This window comes from Ictidomys tridecemlineatus, chromosome 10, assembly GCF_052094955.1.
Source record: "Ictidomys tridecemlineatus isolate mIctTri1 chromosome 10, mIctTri1.hap1, whole genome shotgun sequence".
NCBI classification, from domain to species: domain Eukaryota; kingdom Metazoa; phylum Chordata; class Mammalia; order Rodentia; family Sciuridae; genus Ictidomys; species Ictidomys tridecemlineatus.
Window position 1 is genome coordinate 89,805,985 of NC_135486.1, and position 26,495 is coordinate 89,832,479.

The 26,495-nt window shown below is 38.6% G+C and overlaps 1 pseudogene; it reads left to right on the plus strand.

Moving 5' to 3' along the window:
* The window catches only part of LOC144367610 (mitochondrial calcium uniporter regulator 1-like), a 44,814-nt pseudogene extending 19,543 nt beyond the window's left edge, over window positions 1-25,271 (plus strand).
* Window positions 25,272-26,495: the final 1,224 nt, after the last annotated feature.

Consider the following 26,495-nt stretch of genomic DNA (forward strand, 5'->3'; position numbering starts at 1 on the left):
ATTATAATGTGCCAATAAAAAAGAAAAAGAATCCTGCAACACCTACCCCTGCTGCCAAAAAAAAAAAAAAAAAAAAGAATCTGGAACTATTGCCTGGTAGGTAAATTTGCTGAGTAAAAGGTCTTTGTTGTCTGTGCAGGAATCCTGGTATTCATTTGTGACAGGGGATAACTTGTTTTATTATCCTCTGAGTTTCAATTTTCTTTAAAGGCTATTTCTTCCAAATTCTTCTCTCCTTGTAAGATGGTCAGATGTTGATATAGAAATGAATTCACCACCCAAGGACCCACTTTTCCAGGAGCAAGACAAATAGAGCACCCCCAAAATTCTGAGGTCTTTTTCATGGTTTTGACAACTAATTTAGATGTAAATCATGTGAAGTTCAGCTTTTGCTTCTATTATCATTCACCTTTTACTGCACAGTTTTCCGTGCTGTATGTTTAATGTTCCCTAAGGACCAGTTATATCCTGTTTCCATGAATAATTAGTTTTTGGAATGGAAAAAGAATGTGTAGAGACAGCTCATATTCTTTTGTATTCTTCAGAAAGCATTAATTATGATAGTTAATAACAATATATTGTACACTTGAAAATTGCTGAGAGTAGATTTTGAATGTCTCACCACATTGAAAAAAAATGGTAATGATGTAAGGCAATGGATGTTAATTAGCTTGATTTAATCATTCTACAATATATATGGCTACTAAAACATCATGTTATGTACCATAAATATATACAATTCCTATTTTTCAATTTATAAAAAACAATGTAGCTAGGTGTGGTGGTGCATGCCAATAATCTCAGCAACTGGGGAGAATGAGGCTGGAGAATTGCAGGTTTGAGGCCAGCCTCAGCAGTTCGGTGAGACCTGTCTCAGAATAAAAGAAAATAAAAGGACTGGGAATGTAGCACAGTAGAGCATCCATGAGATCAATTCCCAGTGCCAAGAAAGAGAGGAGGAAGAAGAGGAGGAGGAGGAGGAAGAGGAGGTTGGAGGAGGAGGAGGAGGAAGAGGAGGAGAAGAAGAAGAAAAAAGAAAAAGTAAAAGAATGTAATGGAAAAAGCACTGATTATGTGAAATTTGCCTCTGGAACAGGAAGTTGTTTGCATCTCATAGGTTCATGGAAAGCTGGGCAGAAAAAAAAAATCTCTTAAGTAATAAGGAAGATTTTTCCCATATGTTTTCATCAAGAAAAGTAAAACAAGTTTTCATCCTGGCATTAAGACATCATTAGGGGCTGGAGTTGTGGCTCAGTGGTAGAGCACTTGCCTAGCATGTGTGAGGCCCTGGGTTTGAGTCTCAGCACCATATATAAATAAATGAATAAAATAAAGGTTCATCAACATCTAAAAAATTTTTTAAAAAAGACATCATTAGTAGGTGACTTTTCTGAAAATGTTGGTACTCTTTGTACATAGTACATTAATTTATGAAGAGATGCTCAGGGGAAATGTTGCCATTTGACCTACTTGATCATTTATTCAATATGGTAAACAAAATTGATTTTTTAAGAAGCCAGGTAATTTTTCCCTGTGCATTTCTTTATCATGCTAGAATAATTTGGACATATGGAGGCTAATTTGAAAATACATTAAAGTAGAAACTATGAGATGATCACCTTTAATGAACAAGGAAAATGTATTCTCTTTTTCACTCTTCCAAATTATTCTTGGAGCCAACCCTTCACAGAGGACAGGTGGTCAGCCATCAGAGATGAGGCTCTACTAATGAGAAGCCGAGCTTCCGGATCTCCAGGCTACGGTTAATGAAGACAGCACCTGAACACTGTCCCCGTGAATTCCATCTGAGGAGTTAGTTAAATGTCAGCCAAACAGCTTCAGTCGGTAGGTGGGATACAGTTTGGGAACTGAGGGATCAGAACAGTGTTCTCATCTGTTCCTTTTACTAGAAGGCGGTAAGTGTGATGTCCCTCTGCTAGGGCCCATATCCAGACATCGTGTCGATCTAGCACTTTGTAGCACAGGGCAGCGCTTCCAGAGTCCTTTCTGGCTAGAACAGGCCTGGAGTGTGGGCCTGGGGATCTAGTGGTGAGCGGACAGCAGAGAGGTCAGGCAGCTGGCAGGGATAGAAAGGGCAGGAGGGCCTCCCTCTGTGGGCTCTGGATGCCTTATTCAGCTAGGTGTGGCTGTTCTTGACATGCTATCTCTACTCATTCTCATTCTCTAAACATTCCACTCTCCCAGAATGTCTTCTTCACATTGCAATATTTCACATTATTTTTGAGTGATCATTTGTTTGTTTTGGTGCTAGGGATTGAAGTCAGTGCCTATGTGTGTTAAGCACACACTAAACCACTGAGCTATGGCCCCAGATCCCTGTGCTGTTGGCATGAAATCAGCAAACACTGATTTCTGTTCAAGGTGGTGTGGTAGACCCTCTCTTCTGCTCAACTATCTACATTTCCAGAGATGATATTTAGAGAGCAAGTGTTGGACACTTGATAGATGCTCAGTGAACACTGATTAATTGACTGATTGCTTGATTGGTTGTAGTCTCCCTGCTCTTTTTTTAAGTTACTACAGTCGACCTAAGAATAAATAAATCCATCTAAAGAGGGGATGGTGTGTAATGTGAATTTGAGGAATGGACTATGCTGAGACGGCTTTGAGGTCTAGAAAACCACTTTCTCCAAGAGGTCTAGTTTCCAGAGACTGACAGTTGCATTATTGAATCGAGAGGGGCATCGAATAGCTCCAAACCTCGGGATTAAAAAGTCATGGGGGGAGAGAAAGTTCATTTGTAGCAGTTCCCAGGCCACTCTGCAATTTTCCATGGCTTGGGGCCACAGGCAACCAAACAAAAACAAGTGTTATGAGCCTGCTGGCTTCTGGCTGCATTAACTATTCAAGAAGATGGCCAGTTTCCCTTGACCTTATGAGCCTCATAGTTTCCTATTATAAAGACACTAGAAAATATATTCATTTGAACAACAAAGAGAAAATATAACTTCATTGATATTTCTGAAATTACAATTTTAAGTTTAATGTTGAACATTGAGGACATGAATTTCATTATAGGTCACAGACATTTTTAGCTATTGTCCCTGTATTTGAAGCTGATTTGGCAAATGTATGTTTTTGATTTTTTGTATTTATTGTGCCTGGCCAAAAAAAAAAAAACCTGTATAATGAACTGTTCTTTATTATAAATTTTTATTATAAAACGAAAGACAATTTGGTTAGACTAATTGTTAAATTAAGATTGTCCCAAATCAACCTCACTTGAACAATTTTAAAGATTATTGACATTGTCATTTTTAGGTGTGTTTAACCTTGATACACTTGATATAGAAACTGTATGATAACAACACTCTAAGTCTGATTAGTAAAAATATGCAATGTAAAGCCCTACTCATTATCCACAAAAGCAAAAATTATAGACTACATGCACGTGCATACACATACAAATTTCCTTTTAGCTGAAATCCTATAATTCATGGTATATGATTATAAAATAAGAACAAGTAAGTAAATGGTTTAGACTCTGATGAGATTTTTAGCAGTAAAATACATTTGAATGGACTATAGCATATTTAAATCAAGTTTAAAATGCTCCTGCCCTGATAGGTTATAAATGTATATTTATAATCCATTTTAAAATTCAGATGCATAGGACTTTACCTCTAATAGCTAAGTCCTTCTTCAGCTATAAAAAAAAAAATATGGTTCTTTTGCTAGAGATTTCAAAATCCATGTCTCATATACCTGAAAAAAAAATAAATGTTTAATTGGCTGGTTTTCTTCCATGATAATAACACGATCTATGTTTCCTAACCTCTCATTTTTATCCTTGGCAGGAATGTAACTGTACTGTGACCAAAAAGACATCTGTTAGCAATTTGCAGTCTCTGAGTGGCCCACAGTTTTATAGAAGCTTCATCTGAAACTCTGATTCATTTTTTAAAAAGTTAGTTGGATGGAGGCAGCTGTCTCCCGGCTGGGGATCTGTGCAGGAGTGGTTTCTTCTCCTGGCCTGGGTTAGGGTTCTGTCCTCTTCCTCACGCATCTGTGGTAATGAGCTCAGGGTTTCTGGGATGCTGGAGAGTGGGTGGTGGTAGGTGGTAGAGCTGTTCATGTTGGGCCAAAGATTTGGCGATGAGAATTTGGTCTCTGCTTTGTCATCCTATTTTTTTTTTTAACAAAAAACTATTTTCTTATACTCCATATTCTGACTTGACACAAGAATGTTTCCAAAGTCATGAAATTGGAAAACACACATATGTGCGCACACAAGTGCACGCACTCATGCAAGTGTAAATATGGGCCCTTAAGTATGCACATGTGCACACTAAAATTAAATGGAAAGCCCAAGCCTTAGATCCACAGACAAGGGGACTTCAAATTCAAGTTCAGGTACACTATGACTTTAGGGAAATGAACTCTCTCATTTCCTTACTTATGAACTGAATATAATAAAGCCTGCCCTTGATAGAGATAACATGATATGTGTAATGTTCCTGGAACAGAGGAGAGTATTATTTTATAAAGCCAGGGTACTTCCCACCCTTTCCCATCATGCTGTTATTTATCAGATTTATTTTAGGTCCTGCTGTTTGCACAAACCCATTCGGGGGACAGATTTGGGAATTAGGCCTGAGATTACTAGCTATTTCTTTTTCATGTTGCCTGGGGGAAAAGAAAGCAAAAACAAAAATGATAAGCCTGTTTTAATTTTATTACTTTCCCAGTTTTCTCTATTCGAAATATCTTCACAGTGTTTATAGGAGAACTAGACAGTCAGGTCTAGACTGGTTACTGACTGGGTGAACTTGAGAGCTGATTAATATTTTTGAACTTGAGTTTGTTCATATATAAACCATAGAGACTGACATCAGACTTACAGGATCATTTAAACATATTAAATAATATAGGTAACAAAAGCAGTTGCTACTTTTTACCCTCATTTTGCTTAATATTTCCAATAGCAATCAATAATGCCTTAGTGGATGTCCTCTGGAGGAAAAGAGATGGCTCAGCAGCAGAGCGCTCATCTAGCATATGCAAGGCTGTGGGCTCAATCCTTAGCACCACCTAAAAATAAGTAAATAAAATAAAGGTATTGTGCTCAACTACAACTAAAAAATAAATATTAAAAAAATACAATTTTGCTGAACACAGTGGCACATGCCTTTAATCTCAGCAACTCTGTAGCTGGAGGCAAGAGAATCACAAATTCAGGCTCAGCCTCAACAATTAGCAAGAACTCTCACAAACTTAGTAAAACTCTGTCTCAAAATAAAAAGGAGTAGGGGGGCTGGGGATGTGGCTTAGTAGTAGAGCACATGCCTGGCGTGTATGAAGCCCTAGATTTGATCCTCAGCACCACAAAAACTAACTAACTAAATAAACAACAGCAGATTAAAAAAAAAAAAAGTGTTAAAAAAGGAGTGGGGCTGGGTGCGATGGCGCACACCTGTAAACCCCAGCGGCTCAGGAGGCCAAGACAGAAGGATCTCGAGCTCAAAGCCAGCTTCAGAAAAAGGGAAGTATTAAGCAACTCTGTGAAACCCTGTCTCTAAATAAAATACAAAATAGGGCTGGGAATATGGTTCAGTGCTTGAGTGATCCTGAGTTCAATCCCCAGTACCCCTGTTCCCATAAAAGGAGTAGGGATAAAATTCAGTGTAAAATGCCCCCTGGGTTCAATTCCAAAACAAAACAAATCTATTCTTTGGGTGGATAGGTGAATTTAAATTCAGATCCGTATCCCTCATCCAGAATCAGCTGTATTCTCAAAAAATACAAACACAGTTCAATGAGCAGATCATTGCATTAATTAACAAAGGCCATATCTTTCTTTTAGGTTATGGAAATTTGTTGACTATGGTTTTACCATCCTCTCTTCTAGTTCATAGCTTCATGTTTCTAAATGGTGTATTTATCCTATTGTTAAATCTAATCAAGTTTGGACATTTTCTGTTGCCTTCTGGTTCTGATAGCTGAGTATTTAACTATAAAACACACTCCTCTTTCTTCTTCCCATTGTGTTAACTAGCTTTTCATTACTCCAACAAATACCTAAGCAATCAACTTATAAAGAGGCAAGATTTATTTTGGCTTACAGTTTGGGAAGTTTGGGCCCATGATTCCTGGCACTGTTACTTTTAAGCCTTTGGTGAAGCAGCTCACCACGCAGAATCCACTGGGGGAGCAAACCCACTCACTTTATGGCTAGGAAACAAAAGAGCAAGAAGAATTGTTTAGGGTCCCTCTATGCTTGTCCAGGGCACACCTCCAATAACCTAAAGATCTCCTATTAGGACCCACCTATAAGGTTCTAAGCTTTTAACACAGAGGCCTTTGGGAGACAATCTACATCCAAACTATAGCACCCATGTAGTTTTAGCTTAAGAGAGAGTTATATTAATAGGGTTAGCATCATTAGGACTTAAAAATATGGTTTGATGCTGAGTCATGTAATGTGCTATAACTAGGCTTATAGATTTTCCATTTTTTTCCCCTGGAAAGAAAAATCACTTTTCTTTTTGTCTCTTTTCTGCTATGTTTTAAAAAATAAACTTAATTTTAATTTGATCCACAAGCTTTGCTATGGTTTGGATGTGGCTCACGCCTGAAAGCTTCACATGTTGGAAGCTTGCTCCTCCCCAGTGTGGGTCGTGGGGAGGTGGTGTAACTTTGAAAGTGAGGCCTAGCAGGAGGTAATTAGGTCATGAGAGCTCCACCTTCACGAATGGATTAAAGTTGTCTCCCTGGAGTGGGTCAGATCTGGATTAATCCCAGGAGCAGATTAGCTCCCCTGAGTGGGTTGTTAGAAAAAGAATGAACCTGGTCCCTCCACAGTCTTTTGCCTCCTGGTTCACACATGTGCACCTTCTGCCTAAAGCCAATTTTCTTCCTGCTTCTCCACTATTTGGAGATGGAACCAAATTACACTCACCAGAGACTGAACAGATGGCACTTGGACTTTCAGCTTCCAAAACCATACACCAAATAAACTTCTTTTCTGGCCCGATATGATAGTGCGTGCCAAAATCCCAGCTACTCAGTGGCCGAGGCGGGAGGATCACAACTTTGAGACTAGCTTGGGAAACCTAGCTGCTTCTAAATAAATAAATGAATAAACAAATAAACAAATAAAAGAGCTGGGGCTGTAGCTCTGTAGAAGAGTGCTTGCTGGGTTCAACTCCTACAACCATATGCCAAACAAAACCCTCTTTTCTACAAAAGTATCCAGTCAGGCATTTTGTTATAGAAATATAAAAAGGCCCATGACATTTCCTTTTTAAAATATTTTTTAGTTGTAGTTGACACAATATCTTTATTTTATTTATTTATTTTTTTATGTGGTGCTGAGGATCGAACCCAGGGCCTCACACGTGCTAGGCGAGTGCTCTACTGCTGAGCCACAACCCCAGCCCTGGCCCATGACATTTCATCTAAGATGTTATAAACATTTCAGTATTATTTTCCACATGGTCAGGTAAATCGTTAATCTGTTTATTCCATTCCTTCCACGCTTTTCATCCCAACCACAGTAGGAAATCTCCCTCCCAGAACCTTTCAACCTCCTATTTCAGACTGTACTGGCCTGGACAAAGCTGACCTCACAGAAATTAAATTGACTTCTTACAGCCTTCTTATGTTGGATCCTATTCCCTGGGTCACATGTCATTTTTCTTTTTCATTTATTCTATTGATCTGGGAAGAAAATCCTTAATTCTTAAGAAATACTGCACATAGTAGGTAAATTTAAATCCTTAAAAAACTCACATGGGGGCTGGGGATGTGGCTCAAGCGGTAGCGTGCTCGCCTGGCATGCGTGCAGCCTGGGTTTGATCCTCAGCACCACATACAAACAAAGATGTTGTGTCTGCCGAGAACTAAAAAATAAATAAATAAATATTAAAAAAAATTCTCTCTCTTTCTTTCTTTCTCTCTCTCTCTCTCTCTCTCTCTCTCTCTCTCTCTCTCTCTCTCTCTCTCTCTCCCCATCACTCTCTCTTAAAAAAAAATAACTCACATGGGAGATTTAGATGTTCTCATGCTCCTTGCCGATCCATCCATTTATACTAAAGAGTGAGGGACTCAAAAGTAATTTAGAAGCTCTTTGTATGGTGGTGAAGCTTGTCAACTGATGATCAGGTGGTTTCTTCATTGGAGACACTCCCCAATTCAGCACCTAGAGTTTGTTCAGTTTATCAGGAGAAGAATACTTCAGCCCCTTGCCACCCCGGAATATGTTGCTGGTATTCTGAAAGCAGATTAAGAAATAAAGGAGTCAACTTAAAAGAATTTCACTTAACATTCCTGTGTTCAAATCCAAGGTCCACCTTTGCTTTTTCTCTAATTATCTTCTCCAACAAATAGAGTTCCATTTCCTTGACACTTAGGGAGATGAGGATAGTGAGTGGGTGAGAATCACATAAGTTTGAATCTGATTCCTCCTCCCATCTTATGGTCTTCAGGTCTTGAGCTTTTCAGAGGTCCCATGAGAAGAACTGGTACTCTCTTCAGTGTCCTCCTGCAAACCAAACTGTTAACCAGACATAACTTCTTTCTCAGCCATATTAGCAATCAGTCCTGCATCAGCTTTTGCCTAGCTCTCAAATAGGTGTTCAAATCTTTTATCCACTCATGTCTCCTCCAAAACCTTGTGACTTCATGTATATTTTTAAAATATATTTTTTAGTTGTTGATAGACCTTTATTTTATTTATTTTTATGTGGTGCTGAGAATCGAACCCAGTGCCTCACATATGCCAGGCAAGTGCGCTACTGCTGAGCCCCAGCCCCAGCCCCTTCATATATATTTTTTTATTCTAAAGGAAAATGTAAGGATCTGCCATATATAACCAAAAGTGTTTGACCTGTCAGAAGTTCTGCTAGCACTGGCAACAGGAGGGAAGGGGCAGTGATGGTTCTGCTTTGGCTCTCTAGGGAAATGAATGATTTATTCTCCCAATGATGCAGAACAAAATTTTGTTACTGAAACCCCCTTTTATTGTGGAGATCTTCCCTAATTTGATCAGCTGCATTCACAACCTGGGGCAAAGGTGATATTACAAACATATCAGCATTATTTTCCAATAGGGCCATGGGGGCTCTACCCTCATGTGTGGATTAATGCTATCTTGCTAAAATGGAAGGACAAGACAGGAAGGCAGAAAAAAAGTCTTTAGACTCACAGAGGTTCTTCACCTAAGGGTCTGTGGCATGCTTGGGAAGTGCTGTGGTCCATATTTCTCTACTACAAATTCATTTAATGATCAATGTGGTAGCATTAAGTGAGCTGATTAGTGACCTTATAAAAGGACATGAGGCAAGTAGCCCCTTTTGTCACTTTTGTCACATAAGAACACAGCATTCTTCCCCTCTGGAGGAAGCTATGTTTGAAGTGCCACCTTGAACGCAGCCTTAATTACAACCAAAATACAGAGTTTGAACTTGCCAACCTCCATAACTGTTGATCAGTAAATATATACTGTTTATAAATAGCCCAGTCTAAGGCACTTTGTTATAGCAGCAAGAATGGACTAAGAAGGTCTATGGATAGAAATTAAGGAGGCCATAAAGTTGGATGGAAAAAATCTCCTATTTTTATTTTCAATAGCTTCCAACTAAAATTTAACTTTTGCTTCAATTATGAATACGGACAGCAAACCACAGTGGTAATGGCAATATCTGTGACCTTATTACCAAAAGAAATCCCAAGTGTTTTCATAGCAAGTGGCAGTTGTTGTAGATATACCTAATTGCCATTTACACTCATTGGAAATTATGGTAGTCATTAAGCCTATGGTTAGATCTTATTATTTATAACAACTCAAATATTTTCATAAATGTATTTCCACATATTGGGCTTATTTTGTAACACTATACTTTTATTTTAAGCTGCCCAACCTTAACTTCTGGTCTCAAGTGATCCTCCCACTTCAGCCGCCCAAGTAGTTGGGACTACAGAGGAGTGCTACACACCAGGCTTGTAATCCAATGCTTTTTGTTTTTACACTTGAAAACACTGAGAAAGGAGTCCATAGGCTTCACTAGACTTCCAAAATGCGTAGGAACCCTGCTTCCAAGCTTCAAAGGCTTAGCATTTGCAGCTGCAGGAGCCTGGATCCTGAAGCAACTAAGAGCACAGAGATGAGTTAAAGGTATAAGAGGAATGAGGGTGTCGGTCAGAAACTATTTGATTATAGAAATAAGACATTAGTTGGTGTGGTGGTGCACTCCAATGGCAATATGATTAACAATGTTGGTTAAAACTACGCAAGCTTTTTTAAAAAATTGATTTTATTTTTTAAATACATGATAGTGGAATGAATTACAATTCTTATTACACATATAGAGCACAATTTTTCATATCTCTGTTATTATATAAAGTATGTTCACACCAAGACTGGGATTGTGGCTCAGTGGCAGAGTGCTTGCCTAGCATGTGTGAGGCACTGGGTTTGATTCTCACCACCACATATAAATAAATAAAGGTCTATCAACACCTAATAAAATATTTAAATAAAGAAGCAAATTCTTAAAAAAATAGTATGTTCACACCAATTCATGTTTTCATACATGTACTTTGGAATATGATGTCCACCACATTCCACCATCATTTCTAACCCCATGCCCCCTCCCATCCCGTCCCACCCCTCAGCCCTATCTAGAGTTCATCTATCCCTCCCATGCTCCCCCTCCCAACACCACTATGAATCAGCCTCCTTATATCAGAGAAAACATTTGGCATTTGGTTTTGGGGGATTGGCTAACTTCACTTAGCATTATCTTCTCCAACTCCATTCATTTACCTGCAAATGCCATGATTTTATTCTCTTTTATTGCTGAGTAATATTTCATTGTGTAATGTGTACCACATTTTAAAAATTCATTCATCTACTGAAGGGCATCTAGGTTGGTTCCACAGTTTAGCTATTGTGAATTGTGCTGCTCTAAACACTGATGTGGCTGTGTCCCTATAATATGCTGTTTTTAAGTCCTTTGAGTATAGTCCGAGAAGAGGAACAGCTGCGTCAAATGGTAGTTCCATTCCCAGATTTCCAAGGAATCTCCATACTGCTTTCCATATTGACTGCACCAATTTGCAGTCCCACTAGCAATGTGAGTGTGCCTTTTTCCCCACATCCTCGCCAACACTTATTGTTAAAACTACACAAGCTTAAAAAAACAAAACAACAACAATAACAGGCTTAATACATCCAAAATATAGATAGGGGGACCAACAAAAATAGAGATTTTTTTTTCCTCCTGAAGGATTTGCTTTATTTTGACTCTTTAAAAAAAATTTTCAGCAAATGAAATGAACAAGAATACCAGATTGACATTAGAAGACCTAGGTTCTGTCTCTAAAAACTGGACCAAGGGCTGGGGATATAGCTCAGTTGGCAGAGTGCTTGCCTCACATGCACAAGGCCCTGGGTTCAATCCCTAGCACCATTAAACAAATAAATAAATACTGGGCCAAGACAAGGATGCCCTCTTTCACCACTTCTATTTAACATAAGCCCTTGTCTGGGACACCCAAAATAATGTTGAATAAGGGTAATAGTGAACATTTCTTCAGTATTTCATTAATAAATACAGTGATGTCTAGTAATTTCAGAAAACTATTCTTGATCATATTAAAATATGTAAACAATGTAAAAGAAAAAAAACTAATCAGATAAATACATTAATATCATGAGTTGTCACTGAAGGGTAATGATCAAGGAAGTGTAACTCAACATCATGTACAACCGGAAGAAAGAATAATTATATTCCATTTATGTATGATGTACCAAAATGCTTTCTACTGTCATGTAGAACTAATTAGAACAAATAAAGATAAATAAATAAATAAAAAGAAAGCTTTACCTAACAACAACAACAACAGCAAAACCATAGTCTTTGAAATTCTAGCCAGAGCAATTAGACCAAAGAAAGAAATTAAACGTATACAAATAGGAAAAGAAGAATTCAAACTATCCTTATTTGCCAATGACATGATTCTATATTTAGAAGACCTCCCCCAAAAAAACTCCACCAGAAAACTTGTAGAACTCATAAATAAATTCAGCAAAGTAGCAGGATATAAAATTAACACCCATAAACCAATTGGGTTCCTATGCATCAGTGATGAATCAACTGAAAAAGAAATTAGAAAAACTATCCAATTCCCAATAGCCTCAAAAAAAAATTGGGGAGTCAACCTAACAAAAGAGGCAAAAGACCTCTACAATGAAAATTATAGAACACTAAAGAAAGACTTTAGAATTTGGAAAGATCTCCCATGGTCTTGGATAGGCAGAATTAATATTGTCAAAATGGCCCCATTAATAAAAGTTCTACATAGATTTAATGTAACTCATATTAAAATTCCAGTGATGTTCTTCATTGAAATAGAAAAAGCAGTCATAAAATTCAATTGGAAAAATAGGAGGCCCAGAATAGCCAAAGTAATACTCAGTGAGAAAAGTGAAGCAGGAAGCATCACAATACCAGACCTTTAGTTATACTACAGAACCATAGTAACAAAAAACGGCATGGTAGTGACACAAAAAACAGAAATGAAGACCAATGATATAGAATAGAAGACACAGAGACAAGCCCACATAAATACAGTTATCTCATACTAGACAAAGTTGTCATAAACACACACTGGAGAAAAAAATAGCCTCTTCAACAATGGTTCTGGGAAAACTGGAAATCTATATGTAATAAAATGAAATTAGACCCCTATCTCTCACCCTGTACAAAACTCAACTTTAAGTGGATCAAGGACCTAGGCATTAGATCAGAGACCTTGCGCCTACTAGAAGAAAAAGTAGGCCCAAATCTCCATCATATCAGTTTAGGAACTGAATTCCTTAACAAGACTCCTACAGCACAAGAAGTAAAATCAAGAATCAATAAATGGGATGGTATCAGACTAAAAAGTTTCCTCACAGCAAAGGAAACAATAATGTGAAGAGAGAGCCTATAGAATGGGAGGAAAATCTTTGCATTAATCTCTAGGATATATGAAAAACTCAAAAAAAAATAACACCAAATAAAACCAAATAACCCAATCATAAATGGGCAAAGGAACTGAACAGACACTTCATAGAAGAAGAAATATGAATGGTCAACAAATATATGAAAAAATATTCAACATTTGTAGCAATTAGAGAAATGAAAATTAAAACTACACTGAAATTCCATCTCACTCCAGTCAGAATAGCAATTATCAAGAATATATGTAACAATAAATGTTGGTGAGGATGTGCGGGGAAAAGGTATACTCATCCTTTGCTGATGGGACTGCATATTGGTGCAACCACTCTGGAAAGCAGTGTAGAGATTCCTCAGAAACCTTGGAATGGAACCACTATTTGACCCAGTTATCCCACTCCTTAGCACATACCCAAAGGACTTGAAATCAGCACATTATAGTGATACAGCTACATCAATGTTTATAGCAGCTCAATTTACAATAGCTAACCTATGGAATCAACCTAAATGCCCTTCAACGGATTAATGGATAAAAACGGTGATATATATACACAATGTAATATTACTCAGCCTTAAAGAAGAATGAAATTATGGCATTTGCAGCTAAATTGATGGAACTGGAGACTATCATGCTAAGTCAAATAAGCCAATCCCCCAAAACAAAGGCCAAATGTTCTCTCTGAAATGTGGAATGCTAAAACACAATAAGGTAGGGGAGGGGGTAGAACAGAAGTTCCTTGGTTTAGACAAAGGGAAATGAAGGGAAGGGAGGGGGATGGAATAGGAAAGACAGTAGAATGAATCAGACATAAGTTTCCAGTTTTCATATATGAATACATGAACAGTATATTCTACATCATGTAAAACCATAAGAAGTTATATTCTATATGTGTCTAATATGTCAAAATACATTTTACTGTCATGTGTAACTAAAAAGAACAAATTAAAAAAAAAAGATCTAGGTTCTGGTTCTAAGTTAGATGATCTTGTGGAATTGATCCACATAAGTGAACAGTTGGAATGGTGATTTCAAGATGCCTTCTATTTTTCTGGACTGTAAGGTTTTATTTGTTACTTTATTTATTTATTTGTTTACTGATATGTTTGTGGTGCTGGGAATTGAAGTTGGGGCCTTATTCACTCTAAGCATGTGCTTTAGCACTGGGCTGCACTCCCACCCTCTAGGACTTGTAAGATGCTAAAACAATTTCCCTGCTTGGGTTTCAGGATGTGAGAAATAGACAGAAAACCTTTAAATAAACTATGAGAGCCCTGTGAACCTTGAAGTTCCTTGATTCTTTCTGTGTATTGGTGCTGAAAACAATGGGAAAAACATCTTTTCAGAGGGAATAATTCTTGTTTTGCTGTTGCCTTGCAGCCTGTATGTTGACTATTTGACCAATAGAGAGCTATTGATTGATTGACAAGGAAAAATCTTCTGAGAAGGTATTTATCCTATTCATGCTTATTTATACTTGATTCTGTAGGAGACATCTCTGAAAGAGGTAAAAAAAAGTTCAGTGAATATCAGGCTTACATTTCCCATGATAATGGACTAAAACATCTATGTAAGAAGTTGTGGGGCTGGGGTTGTGGCTCAGTGGTAGAGTGCTCGCCTACCATCGATCCTCAGAACCACATAAAAATAAATAAAGATATTATGTCCAACTACAACTAAAAAATATTTAAAAAAAGAAGTTTGGACTATTACCTGTATTACAAATGTTTCTGCAAAGATGCCTCCTCCCTTTCTCATTCTCCCTTCCTCCCTCCTTCCTCCCTTCCTTCCTTTCCCTTTCCTATCTTTATGCATCAGTTTATGATGGTTTTGGATGCAAGTAAGAGAAATCCTCAATCTAACCATCTAAAACAATTAGGGAGTCTGCTCCCCACCTACCAAGAGGAGGATAGCCTTGGGTTTGTCTATTCAGTAGCTCTGCATGACCATCAGGGGCCCTGTACTTTCCATTTTCTTCTCTTTCAGCCTCATGGCAAATGAATTTTTCCTCATCTATACAAGATAGTGTTTGTTGTAGGTCCAAACTTCACATCCAGATATGGCAACACTGGTAGGGAAAAAAAAGGAAAAAAAATATTCCTTCACTTTTTATGAACAAGAAAATGTTTCTTAGAGTTCACTTTCCTTCCCCATGGACAGACTTGGCCATCGGGATACCCCTAGATAAATCACTGCCCAGGGGAATGAAACATCAGTATTGGCTTCAAAAAATGAGATTTACTCATGGGTCCTAGAGGAAATGTGTAGACACTGTGGCAAAATCAGTGCCCTCCTGGTTCAGAAGAATGAGAAGTAGGTAGCCATGCAGAGACTAACACTTCTGCAGTTGGCTTTGGTGGCCTTACTGTCTACTTTATACTATCAGTGGACTTTACCTGTTCCACTTCCACACAAAGACCCTGGATCCTATGGTACAGCGGATTGAACCCAGGGGCACTCAAACACTGAGCTACATCCCCAGCCCATTTTATTTTTTATTTTGAGAAAGGGTCTCACTAAGCTGCTGGGGGCTGTCCTTGAACTTACCTGTCCCTTGAACTGTGACCTGCCTTAGCTTATTTAGTTCCTGGGATTACAGTGTTTGTCACTGTACTTGGCCCCCAGTCCCTTTTATTCCACATCTCAGTCCCTTTAATTTCACCAGTCTCCCAGGAGCCTGCTGAGGCTTCTGATTCTATCTTAGATCTGCCTTTGAGGGCTCCCTCACCCCCACAGGCTGTATCATCTGACATGCCTTGACCTCCGCAACTGACTTTGTCATGGTTTGGAACCTCTGCTTCTGCCCGACTTCAGAGGGCAGGCTCTCATGCCCATCAGAGTAGGGAGCCTCAACACCAGCGTTTGTTAAGATGAAGAATCATTCACAAATCAGGCCGAGGATGCCACCTCTTCATAAACATTTCTATGGAGATAAGTTTTATCCCTCAGAAAACCCTTGTGTTTGTGAATCGGACCTGCAATATTCCAATGGCATGAAATCCATTTTAGTCATATTTGTTCTTATGACTTAAGTTCTGATAAACAATCAATGTATTGATGAGATGTGGACGAGTAGAGCATATACCTCAAGGTCCAACCTTAAGGTATCTTTGGATTTTGTTACAAAAGTGATTTGAGCCTTGACTATATAGAACTCAGAAACAAAGCAAGTCTCCTGTTATTTTAAAAATGAAATATGCCTCCAGCATAGCCCTAGATATTTCTATCATAACTCTAGTTTATGCCTAGCTCAGATTTTGAAAAATTGGACTTCTAGGATCATCTCCTGTTTCTTTAAATTTTGTATGCCTCTCTCCTTCTGTCCAAGTAGCAGTAACTGCTGTGACCTGCCAAGCCCAGGCAAGGGAAGCCATGCAGGTCTGAGCATGCCCTCTGTGAGCCATCTGAAGTGATTGAGATCACACCCTCTCTCCTTTAATCCTGGTGAAGCTGGCTTCTAGGGAGAGGTCAGAGTCAGCTGTATAACAAAACCTCCCAATTCCTTGCTTCCTACTTTGTTTCTATCTATAAAGCAATTTTTTTTCCTCTGAAATTTCCCCAGGAAATTATGCCCTTCCAATTACCCCTTCCTGCTTTTAATGCAAGTTACCCTTTGCCTCTGAGCTATATTATAACAGGCCACAGACCTGGTGAGAGGGAAGATGAGCAAGATAATTTGTAATCAACCAGTGAAAAATCCAGATATCCTCTGGTGGTGAGCATCCAAACACTTTCCATACTTGTCCCTGGAAGACAGAACTCTGAGACTATCTGGAGGAGCTGACCAGGTGCCTGAGAATTCAGTGGTCAGGTACTCAGAGGTCAGGAATGACAGCACTTTCATGAAGCTAAGACTCAGCCTGAGAACAAAAGTAGCCTGAAACAGAACTGCTTGAGGAAGTTTCTCCAAAGCAGTGATTGTCTGCTGTACCTTCTGGGTTCCATTTATCACCCATGGGACACCTTATACAGAGGTGTAGGGCAGTGAGAGGGCTGTGGGGTACACAGTAATTCCTAGCACTGAGACGAAGGATCACAAGAGCTTGCTCAATCAGGTATAGCTGAAAGGGGGAGAAATCCTTGAAATACTGGATGGGCAAGTATGATCTGGGAACCTGGTAGTCACGATTCAGATGAGGTGCTTCTAAGAATATGCTGATATTACAAATAGCACAACTAACTAGTGGCAGAAAGGCCAGAGACTGAATGGATCTGAGTCCCAGTGTTGACAGGCTAGATTGCCTGTTAAAGTTGGAGAAGTCACTTATGCTTGTGTAATTCAAGAGACATCAAATGCTTACTAACCCCTTAAATGTCCTCCCTTTTATTAGGTCATAATACCCCAAACATCTGAATCATTTAATAGAGTTGAAAGCCAAACTAAGCCAGGAACAGTGGCCTACGCCTGTAATACCAGCCGCTCTGGAGGCTGAGGCAAGATGATCCCGAGTTCAAAGCCGGCCTTAGCAAAAGCGAGCGCTAAGCAATTCAGTGAGATCCTGTCTCTAATAAAATACAAAAATAGAGTTGGGGATGTGGTTTAGTGGTTGAGTGCCCCTGAGTTCAATCCCTGGTAATCCTCCCCCGCCCCCCCCCCCAAAAAAAAACTAAGGGAACTCTCAATTAAAATACAAATATGTTACCTTGGAATGGTTTCACAGGATGTTTGTTATAGTGTGGATCTGTGCCCTTGAAGGAAATTGTCAGTCTCCAGCCCACCTCCTCTTTCTCTTTTTGCTCCCTAGTTCATGATGAAGTGAATGGTTTTATTCCAGCTGTGGTGTGCTTCTTTAACACAGGTCCCCAAACAATGGGGCCAATCAATCTTGGTCTGAAACCTCCCAAACTGTAAGCCAAAATAAACCCCAAGTGATTATCTCAGGCATGATGGTATAGTAACAGAAAGCCAAAATCACCTATGATAGAAAATTGGGAATTTAGTTTGTCCAAGTAGGCTGTCAGAGAAGAGAACCGATGAATGAGGACTAGAAATCACCCAGTTTTGTGAGAAGATGCCAGAACTATCTTGAGTTATCTGATACCTGAGAAGAAGAGGCAATAGGAGGATTGAGGGACTTTGTGATGCCTGGTGAAGAATCAATCTATAAGGGAATGCACTCCCTGAGCAGTTTCATTAAGGGCTTGGTGGTAGGTCACTCACTTGGTAGAGAAATGTGACCATCAATTATATCTGGACCCAGTGCCCAGGGTTCACTTAAGGTAACTGGCCCAGAATCAAAATTTTATATGAGGCTGCATTTTATAAACAGTGACAACAAAAGCATCCCCAAATAGTTCACATTTAATTTTTTGAGTTTTTTAAAAATGATTTTTGCATTAATAAATGAGATTGATTTGTAATTTTCATTGTTAAAGTATACCATCTCAGGTTTGGAAATCAATATTATAGTTCAGAAAATAATTCCAGGCTAGCCCTCTTTTCTAAGCTTTGGAACAATTTAAGCAGAATTGCATACTACCTGCTTTTTAAAGATTTCTTAGAATTTCCCTGTGAAATCAGATGGACATATCTCAGGGGACTCAGACAACTTTTCCTCTTTTTATGTATGAAAATCAGTCTGTTTTGTTTTTCTTTCTTTTCTGGAGGTAAAGTTTGATGTTATATTTTCTAAGAAAATTATCTGTTTCATCCAAGTTCTCAAATTTACTTTAATGAAGTTAAGCAAAACATTTATTATGATTTTTGTGTGTGTGTGGTGTTGGGGATTGAATCCAGGCCCTTAAGCATGTGAGGAAGTACTCTACCAACTGAACTATACCCCCAGCCCATGATTATTTTAATCTAATATAACTTTGTGGTTATTTTATTCTGTTTTTTTTTTAAATTTTATATATTTGCATTTTCTACTTTTTTTACTTTATCATTAGGTTAGCTAATTCTTTTCTATTTCCTTGTTTTGTACTCAAATATCCAGCTTACTTACTTCCTTATTTTTTTCTAACTCAATAAGCTAGAAATTTCTGTTTTTGTTTTCATTAACTTAGTCTTTCTACTCTCCTTCAGTTTGTTTTCTTGTTCCTTTTTTACGCTAGATGCTTGCTTGATTTTTTCTTATTTAAATATTGAAACCTATGAACTTTTCACTGAGTATTATTTTAGTACTGTCTCATAGATTATGATATGCAGATGTTTACTGTTTTTGTTATTGTCACTTTTAGAAATGCTATAATTTAGGTTTTTTTTTTTTTTTTTTTTTTTTTTTGGTACCAGGGTTTGAACCCAGGGGCAATTAACCACTGAAGCACATCCCCAGCCTTTTGTAATACTTTATCTAGAGACAGGGTCTCATTGAATTGCTCAGTGCCTCACTAAACTGCTGAGGCTGAATTTTGAATTCACAATCCTCCTGCATCAACCTCCCAAGGTGGGGTTACAGGCATGTGCCACCATGCCCAGCTAATATTATTTTTCGATCTAGGGGTTAAGGGACTTCTAAAAAATTAAAATTCAAGGACCAGAGATGTAGCTTAGTGGTAAATTACTTGTCTAGCATGCCCAAGGCTCTATGTTTGATCCCCAGCACTGAAAAAAAAAAAAAAAAGAAAAGAAAAAGTTTTAAAAAATCACTTAATATAATTTTTTAAACTTTCAGGTGGAAGAGAATTTTTATTTGATTTTAAAAGTTAATTTATCATCTTATTGCAGAGGGATCAGAGAATGTTGCCTATGCTATATCTACTATTTTGCAATTTACCGAGGTTTTCTTTGTGATTTAAAGTATGATTGTGTTAATAAGGTTTTCATCCCTGTGACCAAAATACCTGATAAGAATAGCTTAGAGGAGGGCTGGGGATGTGGCTCAAGCAGTAGCGCGCTCACCTGGCATGCGAGCGGCCCGGGTTCGACCCTCAGAACCACATACCAACAAAGATGTTGTGTCCGCCAAAAAAAAATAAATAAATATTAAAAAATTTTCTCTCTCTCTCTCTCTCTCTCTCTCTCTCTCTCTCTCTCTCTCTCTCTTTAAAAAAAAAAAAAAAGAATAGCTTAGAGGAAAAAAAATTATTTCGAACCACAGTTTCAGAGTTTTTAGTCCACAGTGGGACAACTACATAGTCCAAGGCCCAAGATAAGGCAGAACATCATGGCAGTAGGGCATGGTAGAGGCTCATGGCTCTGTTGTACATGGCTGCCAGATATAATAAAGAAACCATTGACCAGGCATGGTGGCACACACTGATAATCCCAGATGCTGGGGAGACCAAGGAAGGAGAATCACAAGTTTGAGATGAGCCAGGGCAACTTAGTGAGATCCTGTCTCAAAATAAAATTTAAGAAAGAGCTGAGGGTCGGGTGCATTGGTACATTCCTGTAATCCCAGTGGCTCAGGACGCTGAGACAAGAGGATCATGAGTTCAAAGCCAGCCTCAGCAAAAGTGAGGTGCTAAGCAACTCAGTGAGACCTTGTCTCTAAATTAAATACAAAAATAGGGCTGGGGATGTGGCTCAGTGGTTGAGTGCCCCTGAGTTTAATCCCCGGTATGGGGGGAAATAAAAGGGCAGGGGGCAGCTGGGGAGGCAGTTTAGAGGTAGAGCATACTTGCCTAGCATGTACAAGGTTCTTAGTTTGATCTCCAGTAGAGGGAGGTGTGTGTGTGTGTGTGTGTGTGTGTGTGTGTGTGTGTGGAGAGAGAGAGAGAGAGAGAGAGAGAGAGAGAGAGAGAGAGAGAGAGAGAGAGAGACTATTTTCCTATCTTCAATGCAGGTTTCATAGACTGAATCAAAATGCTGAGGGAGGAGAGAAAGCTTTTAACTGAATGATCTGTTGCAGGTTTATTTTGTTTTCCATTCTTCTGTAGATTGTAACATAAAAAATTATTTACATATAAAACATCCATTTTAAGAACTTGGGGGCTGGGGTTGTGGCTCAGTGGTAGAGCACTCTCCTAGCACATGTGAGGCACTGGGTTCGATCTTTACCATCATATAAAAATAAATTTTAAAAATAAAGGAATTGTGTCCATATACAACTGAAAAAAATTTAAAAAGGAACTTGGTCTAATGAATTTCATTAATTATATACAAACTTAAAATCTTAATCACAATTAAAATATAGAATGATTCATTCTAAAAATGTTTCCTCCTGTCCATTTGTAGTTGTTCCTTTCTGCTCACCTCTGGGCATCAGCAACTACTGCTGTCACATTGGATTCAGTGTTGAAAATTTTGTCTTTCAACCCTTTAAAGAGGTTCATCCATTTTCCCCTAATCTCCATAGTTTCTAATGAGAAGTCAGCAGTTAATTTCCTCCTTGGTGCTTTCAAAATACTCTTTAAAATATTTTTTTTTTTCAGCCAGGTGTGGTGTTGCACACCTATAATCCCAGGATCTTGTGAGGCTGAGGCAAGTGGATCAAAAGCTCAAAGCCAGGCTCAGTAACTTAGCAAGGCCCTTAGCAACTTAGTGAGACCATGTCTTAAAATATTAAGTAAAAATTATTGGGAATATGGCTCAGCAGAAAAGAAACCCTGGGTTTGATATCCAGTCCAAATAAGTAAATAAATAGTTTTTTCAACAATGTGCATCGGATATATCTTTTTGTGTTAGTGTTTGCTTATCATTTTGTATCTGCAAAGTTCTATCTTCAACCAAAGTTTGGAAAAATTTGGCCTTTATTTTAACTTTTCTTCTACTCATCATCTTCTTCTTTTTCTGAATTCCATAAATTGCATAAATGTTGGCTTATTTGAAATCCTGTAATAAGTTCTGAAGTTTCTGCTCAAAGCTTAATTTTTTTTTGTATTATCCATCATTGAAAATTTGTATTGATTTAACTTGCATTTAATTTAATCTTCCTCTGTTGTGTTCATTTGTGGTCTATCATGTGAAATTTTTATTTCAGAAATTGTATTTTTATTCCAAAATTCCCATTTAGTTTGTTAAAAAAATTTTTCTATGTTTTTGATAAGATTCCCTGTTTGTCTGCTGAAGTTTTTATTGTTGAAAACTGGTTTCTTGTTTTGAAATTGACAATAATTGTACTATCCAGTTTGAAATCCTGCCTGTGAGTTCTAACTTAGGTTCCTAATATCCTTAACTGATTTTATTTTTTCTTGAGAATGAGTTCCATTGTCTTGATTCTTCATCTGACAGGGAAGTTTGGATTGGTCACCAACATTAGCATGTTAAATTGTAGAGATTCTGGATTCTGTTATTTTTCTCCTATGAGGCTCCCCCGACCTTTGAAAGCAGGAAAGAACAATATGAAAACTTTTTCATGAATGGTAGCTTTGGTTTCAGATTAGATTTTATATATTTTTTTAGATGAGCTGCTTTAAACCTTTCTCATATACCTGTGCCCAGGGGTCTGTCAGAGATATGAGTAGACTGAATAGCCATTTCTGCATTTCTCCTTTCTGGAAACTTCCCACTCTCCTCAGCTTTCATGATATCCTGGCTTCACTTTTTTCTTCCTCACTGGTTTTATTTTATTTTATTTTTATTCCCCAGGCTAGAAAACTTGTGGGTTTTTCCACACATGCCATTACTAATGCTCTTCATGCTACATGGACTGCACATAACCCCAGGCAAAAAGCCACAGAAATGGGAATCTATCTGTACCTCTCACTAGGTCTGTCAACTTCTGTTTCTTCTCTTGTATATCCAGGTAGTTGCTTTTTGGATTATGTTCAGGTTTTATAGATGTCTTTTGTAGGAGGGCTTATCTCTTTGCATCCAAGTCCATCATACTGAGAAGCAAAATCTAGATTGAAGTTTTGATATCAAAATGGACAAGATTCGACTTTTCTTTTGATACTGGGGTGCTTTACCACTGAGCTATATCACCAGTCCTTTTTAGATATTTTGAGAACAAAAAATAAAATTGCTAAGGGGTCTTATTAAATTGCTAAGAGTCTCACTAAGTTGCTAAGGCAGGCCTTGAACTTGCAATCCTAATGTCTCAGCCTCCTGGGTCTCTGAAATTATAGGCATTCACCACCACACCTGGCAAGATTAGACATTTGTGTGTGTGTGTGGTGCTGGGTATTGAACCCAGGGGTGCTTAATCACTGAGTCACATCCCCAGGCTCACTTTGAACCTGTGATCCTCCCGCCTCTGCCTCCCAAGCTGCTGGGATGACAAGAGTGTGCCTGACTCTAGATTTTCTTTTGTTGAATTTTGGCTTGGTTCTGAGTGAATATGTTGTATTTGTCTGCAAGTACCACTTTCTTGGGGAATCGCCTCTCTCCCATTTCTTTTGGATCTGGTTAGTCACAGTGTCTGACCACAGGGATGGGCAGGGACTCTGATTAATAGATCCTGAGAGTGGAAACGCCTTTTGTGCTGCCTATCTTCTGTCTGCTTCTATAGATATGCTCTTGCCCTGTATTGCTTTGTGCCTTGGGAGGGCTCCCTTGTCTTGCAGCTTCCTACTGAGCTGAATCAATGGGAGTTCTTCCAGGAGATAAGTGAGAGTGCAGGCAAGGCTACTTGGGCTCACTGTGGCCCTCTACCAAATGTCACCACTCTCCTATCAGAAAGCTGTCTTCATACATTCCAGTCTGGTAGTCCCCCCTTATCCATAGAGGATGTGTTCCAAGACCCAGTGGATGCCTGAAACCAGAGATAGCACTGAAGTACTAACCCAGTATCTGTGGGAGATTGGCTCCCAGACACCAGGAAATACAGAAACTTCATGCTCAAGATGCCTGAATTTGTAGAATATCAAAACCCTATAGGTTTAATCATCCCTCAGTATTCATGAGAGATTTTTTTTGTTTGTTTGTTTGCTTGTTTTTGGTAAAGGGAATTAAACACAGGGCTGCTTTACCACTGAGCCACAATTCTAGGCATTTTAATGTTTTATTTTGAGACAGGGTCTTGCTAAATTGCTTAGGGCCTCCTAAGTTGCCGAAGCTGCTTTTGAACTTGCAATCCTCCAGTCTCAGCCTCTGGAGCCTCTGAGATTATAGGCGTATGCCATCATGCTCAGCAAGAGATTGGATTTTAGAACCTCCTGTGGCTACCAAAACTTGTGGATACTTAAGTGCCCTATACAAAATGGCATCGTATTTGCATATAATCCATGCACATCCTTCCATATACTTTAAATTATCTCTAGATTATGTATAATGCCTGGTACAGTGTAAATGCTATGTAATAGCTCTTCTACTGTAGTCTTTAGGGAATACTGACAAGAAAGTCTGCACAGGCTGCTACCCTGAGTCCGACTGCTCCTATCCCTTCCCTACTTGTTAGGAGTAAGCCTGTCTGCTGGTTTCCTGCAGCTGGGGCACAAAAGGAGAGATCTCATCTCTTCTTGGGAAAAGGAATCTCTTCTTTGATACTCATGCCATAGAGTGCTTTCTCAAAGAAAATGGGTTTACTTCTCAACAGGAAAAAAAATCATGGTGTCTGCATTGGGCAGGATCATGGAAGCCAATATGGATATTTTCTGAAAAGACATGGTCACCAAATTGTGACAGATCACTCCTCAGCAAATAATGTCTAAGACTGCTAATGTGAAGAAGGATATTGTTATGGTTTAGCTCTGAGGTGTCCCCCAAAAGCCCATGTGTGAGACAATGCAAGAAATCTTAGAGGTAAAATGATTGGGTTATGAGAGTTTTACCCATTATAAACAGTGCATTAATCCCCTGGTAGGGATTAACTGGGTGGTAACTGTAGATAGGTTAGGGTATGGCTAAAGGAAGTGGGTCATTGGGGCTTTGGGGTTTTATATTTTGTCTGTGGTGAAGAGAGGTCTCTGCTTCCTGATGCCATGTCCTGGTCCACTTTCCTCCACCAAACGCTTCTGCCATGACATTCTGCCTTACCTCAGACCCCAAAGAAAGGAGTTTGCTGTCTAAAAGGACTAAGACCTCTGAAACTACAAGCCCCAAAATAAACTTTTTCTCCTCTAATTTTTCTTGTCAGGTCTTTTGGCCACAGAAGCAAATAAGCTGATAAGTCAGATATCATCGTTTTGGAGAAGAGTGAACTTCAAACCCTCTCAGCAGAAAATGAGAAAATAAACTTGAATTACACCATTAAATCAACAAGTAATGGATGGAATGATCAAATTCTGAACAAAAACCAAATTGGCCTTCTATCTAGAAAGGAGCAGAATGAAAGAATTGCATTCATTGAACAAAAAGAAGCCGATGAAATTAAGGACAAAAATAGTGGAATTACAAATCTCACCCAGACAGATAGGAAGATAGAAAGTGAGGCTGCTAGTTTCAAAACCAAGCTATAAATGCACAAATGATACTATTAAATATTTAACAGTCTGTATTTACCTGCCTTGTAGTAACTCTGGGACTGTATTTCCCGTGGATCTGATAAAGTATCTATTAAAATATTTCAACTGACATGGTAATGGTAAAAAGTACACAAAAAGATGCTCAATATCATTAATCACCAGAAATGCAAATTAAAGCACAATGAAAACTATATACCCACTATAATGGCTAAAATTAAAAAGACAAACAGAATCAAAAGTTGACAAGTGCTGGGCATGGGGGCGGCATAACTGTAATCTTCAGCTGGGGAGGCTGAGACAGGAGGATCACCAGTCCAAAGATGGCCTCATCAAAAGCGAGGTGCTAAGAAACTCAGTGAGACACTGTCTTTAAATAAAACACAAAAGTAGGGCTGGGGATGTGGCTCGTGGCCAAGTGCATCTGAGTTCAATCCCTAGTACCTTACCCTCCCCAAAAAAGTTAACAAGTGTGGGGAGTGTCTCCTTGAAATGCTGATGGGGACACAAAATATGATATGAGCAATTTGGAGAATAGTTCATCAGTTTCTGATAAAGAATGACCTAGTAATTCCACTCCTAGTAATTCACCCAAGAATAATAACATGTCCACAGAGACTTTCACACTGGCGACTTTATTTGTAATAACTCCAAAAGGGAAACAACTGAAATTTACTCCTGTGAATGGGTACGTACGCATACAATGAAATACTACTCAGTAATACCATGTGAAAAACCAGTGCACAAACAGCATGGATCTATCCTAAAAATGTGGTAATAGTAATGAGACAGGAAAGGGTATACACTGTACAATTACAGTTATGAGAAATTCTAGAAGAGGCAAAACTAATCTGTCACTGCTGCCTATGTATGTGGGGGAGTGAGATTTTTAGCAAAAAAGATTATGAGGAAACTTTCTGAAGTAATAGAAATATTCTACATGTGTTGATTGTGGTAGTGGATACACAGATGCATTAGCTTGTCAAAACGCATCTGTCTGGGGCTAGGGCTGGGGCTGGGGCTCAGTGGTAGAATACTTGCCTTGCACGCATGAGGCACTGGGTTCGATCCTCAGCACCACATACAAATAAACAAAATAAAGGCATTGTGTCCAACTACAACTAAAATAAATAAATATATAAATCTATCTGTACACTTTAAAAGGGTTAATTTTGTTGAAAGCTGATTTAGGAAAAGACAACCAGGTCTGGTTTTCCTTCTGCTATAGGGTTAATTATAGGAACATCTACCCCTAAAGCAATAGGGATTGTGGGGGTTTATAATGGGCTGTGACTGATTTCATTGGG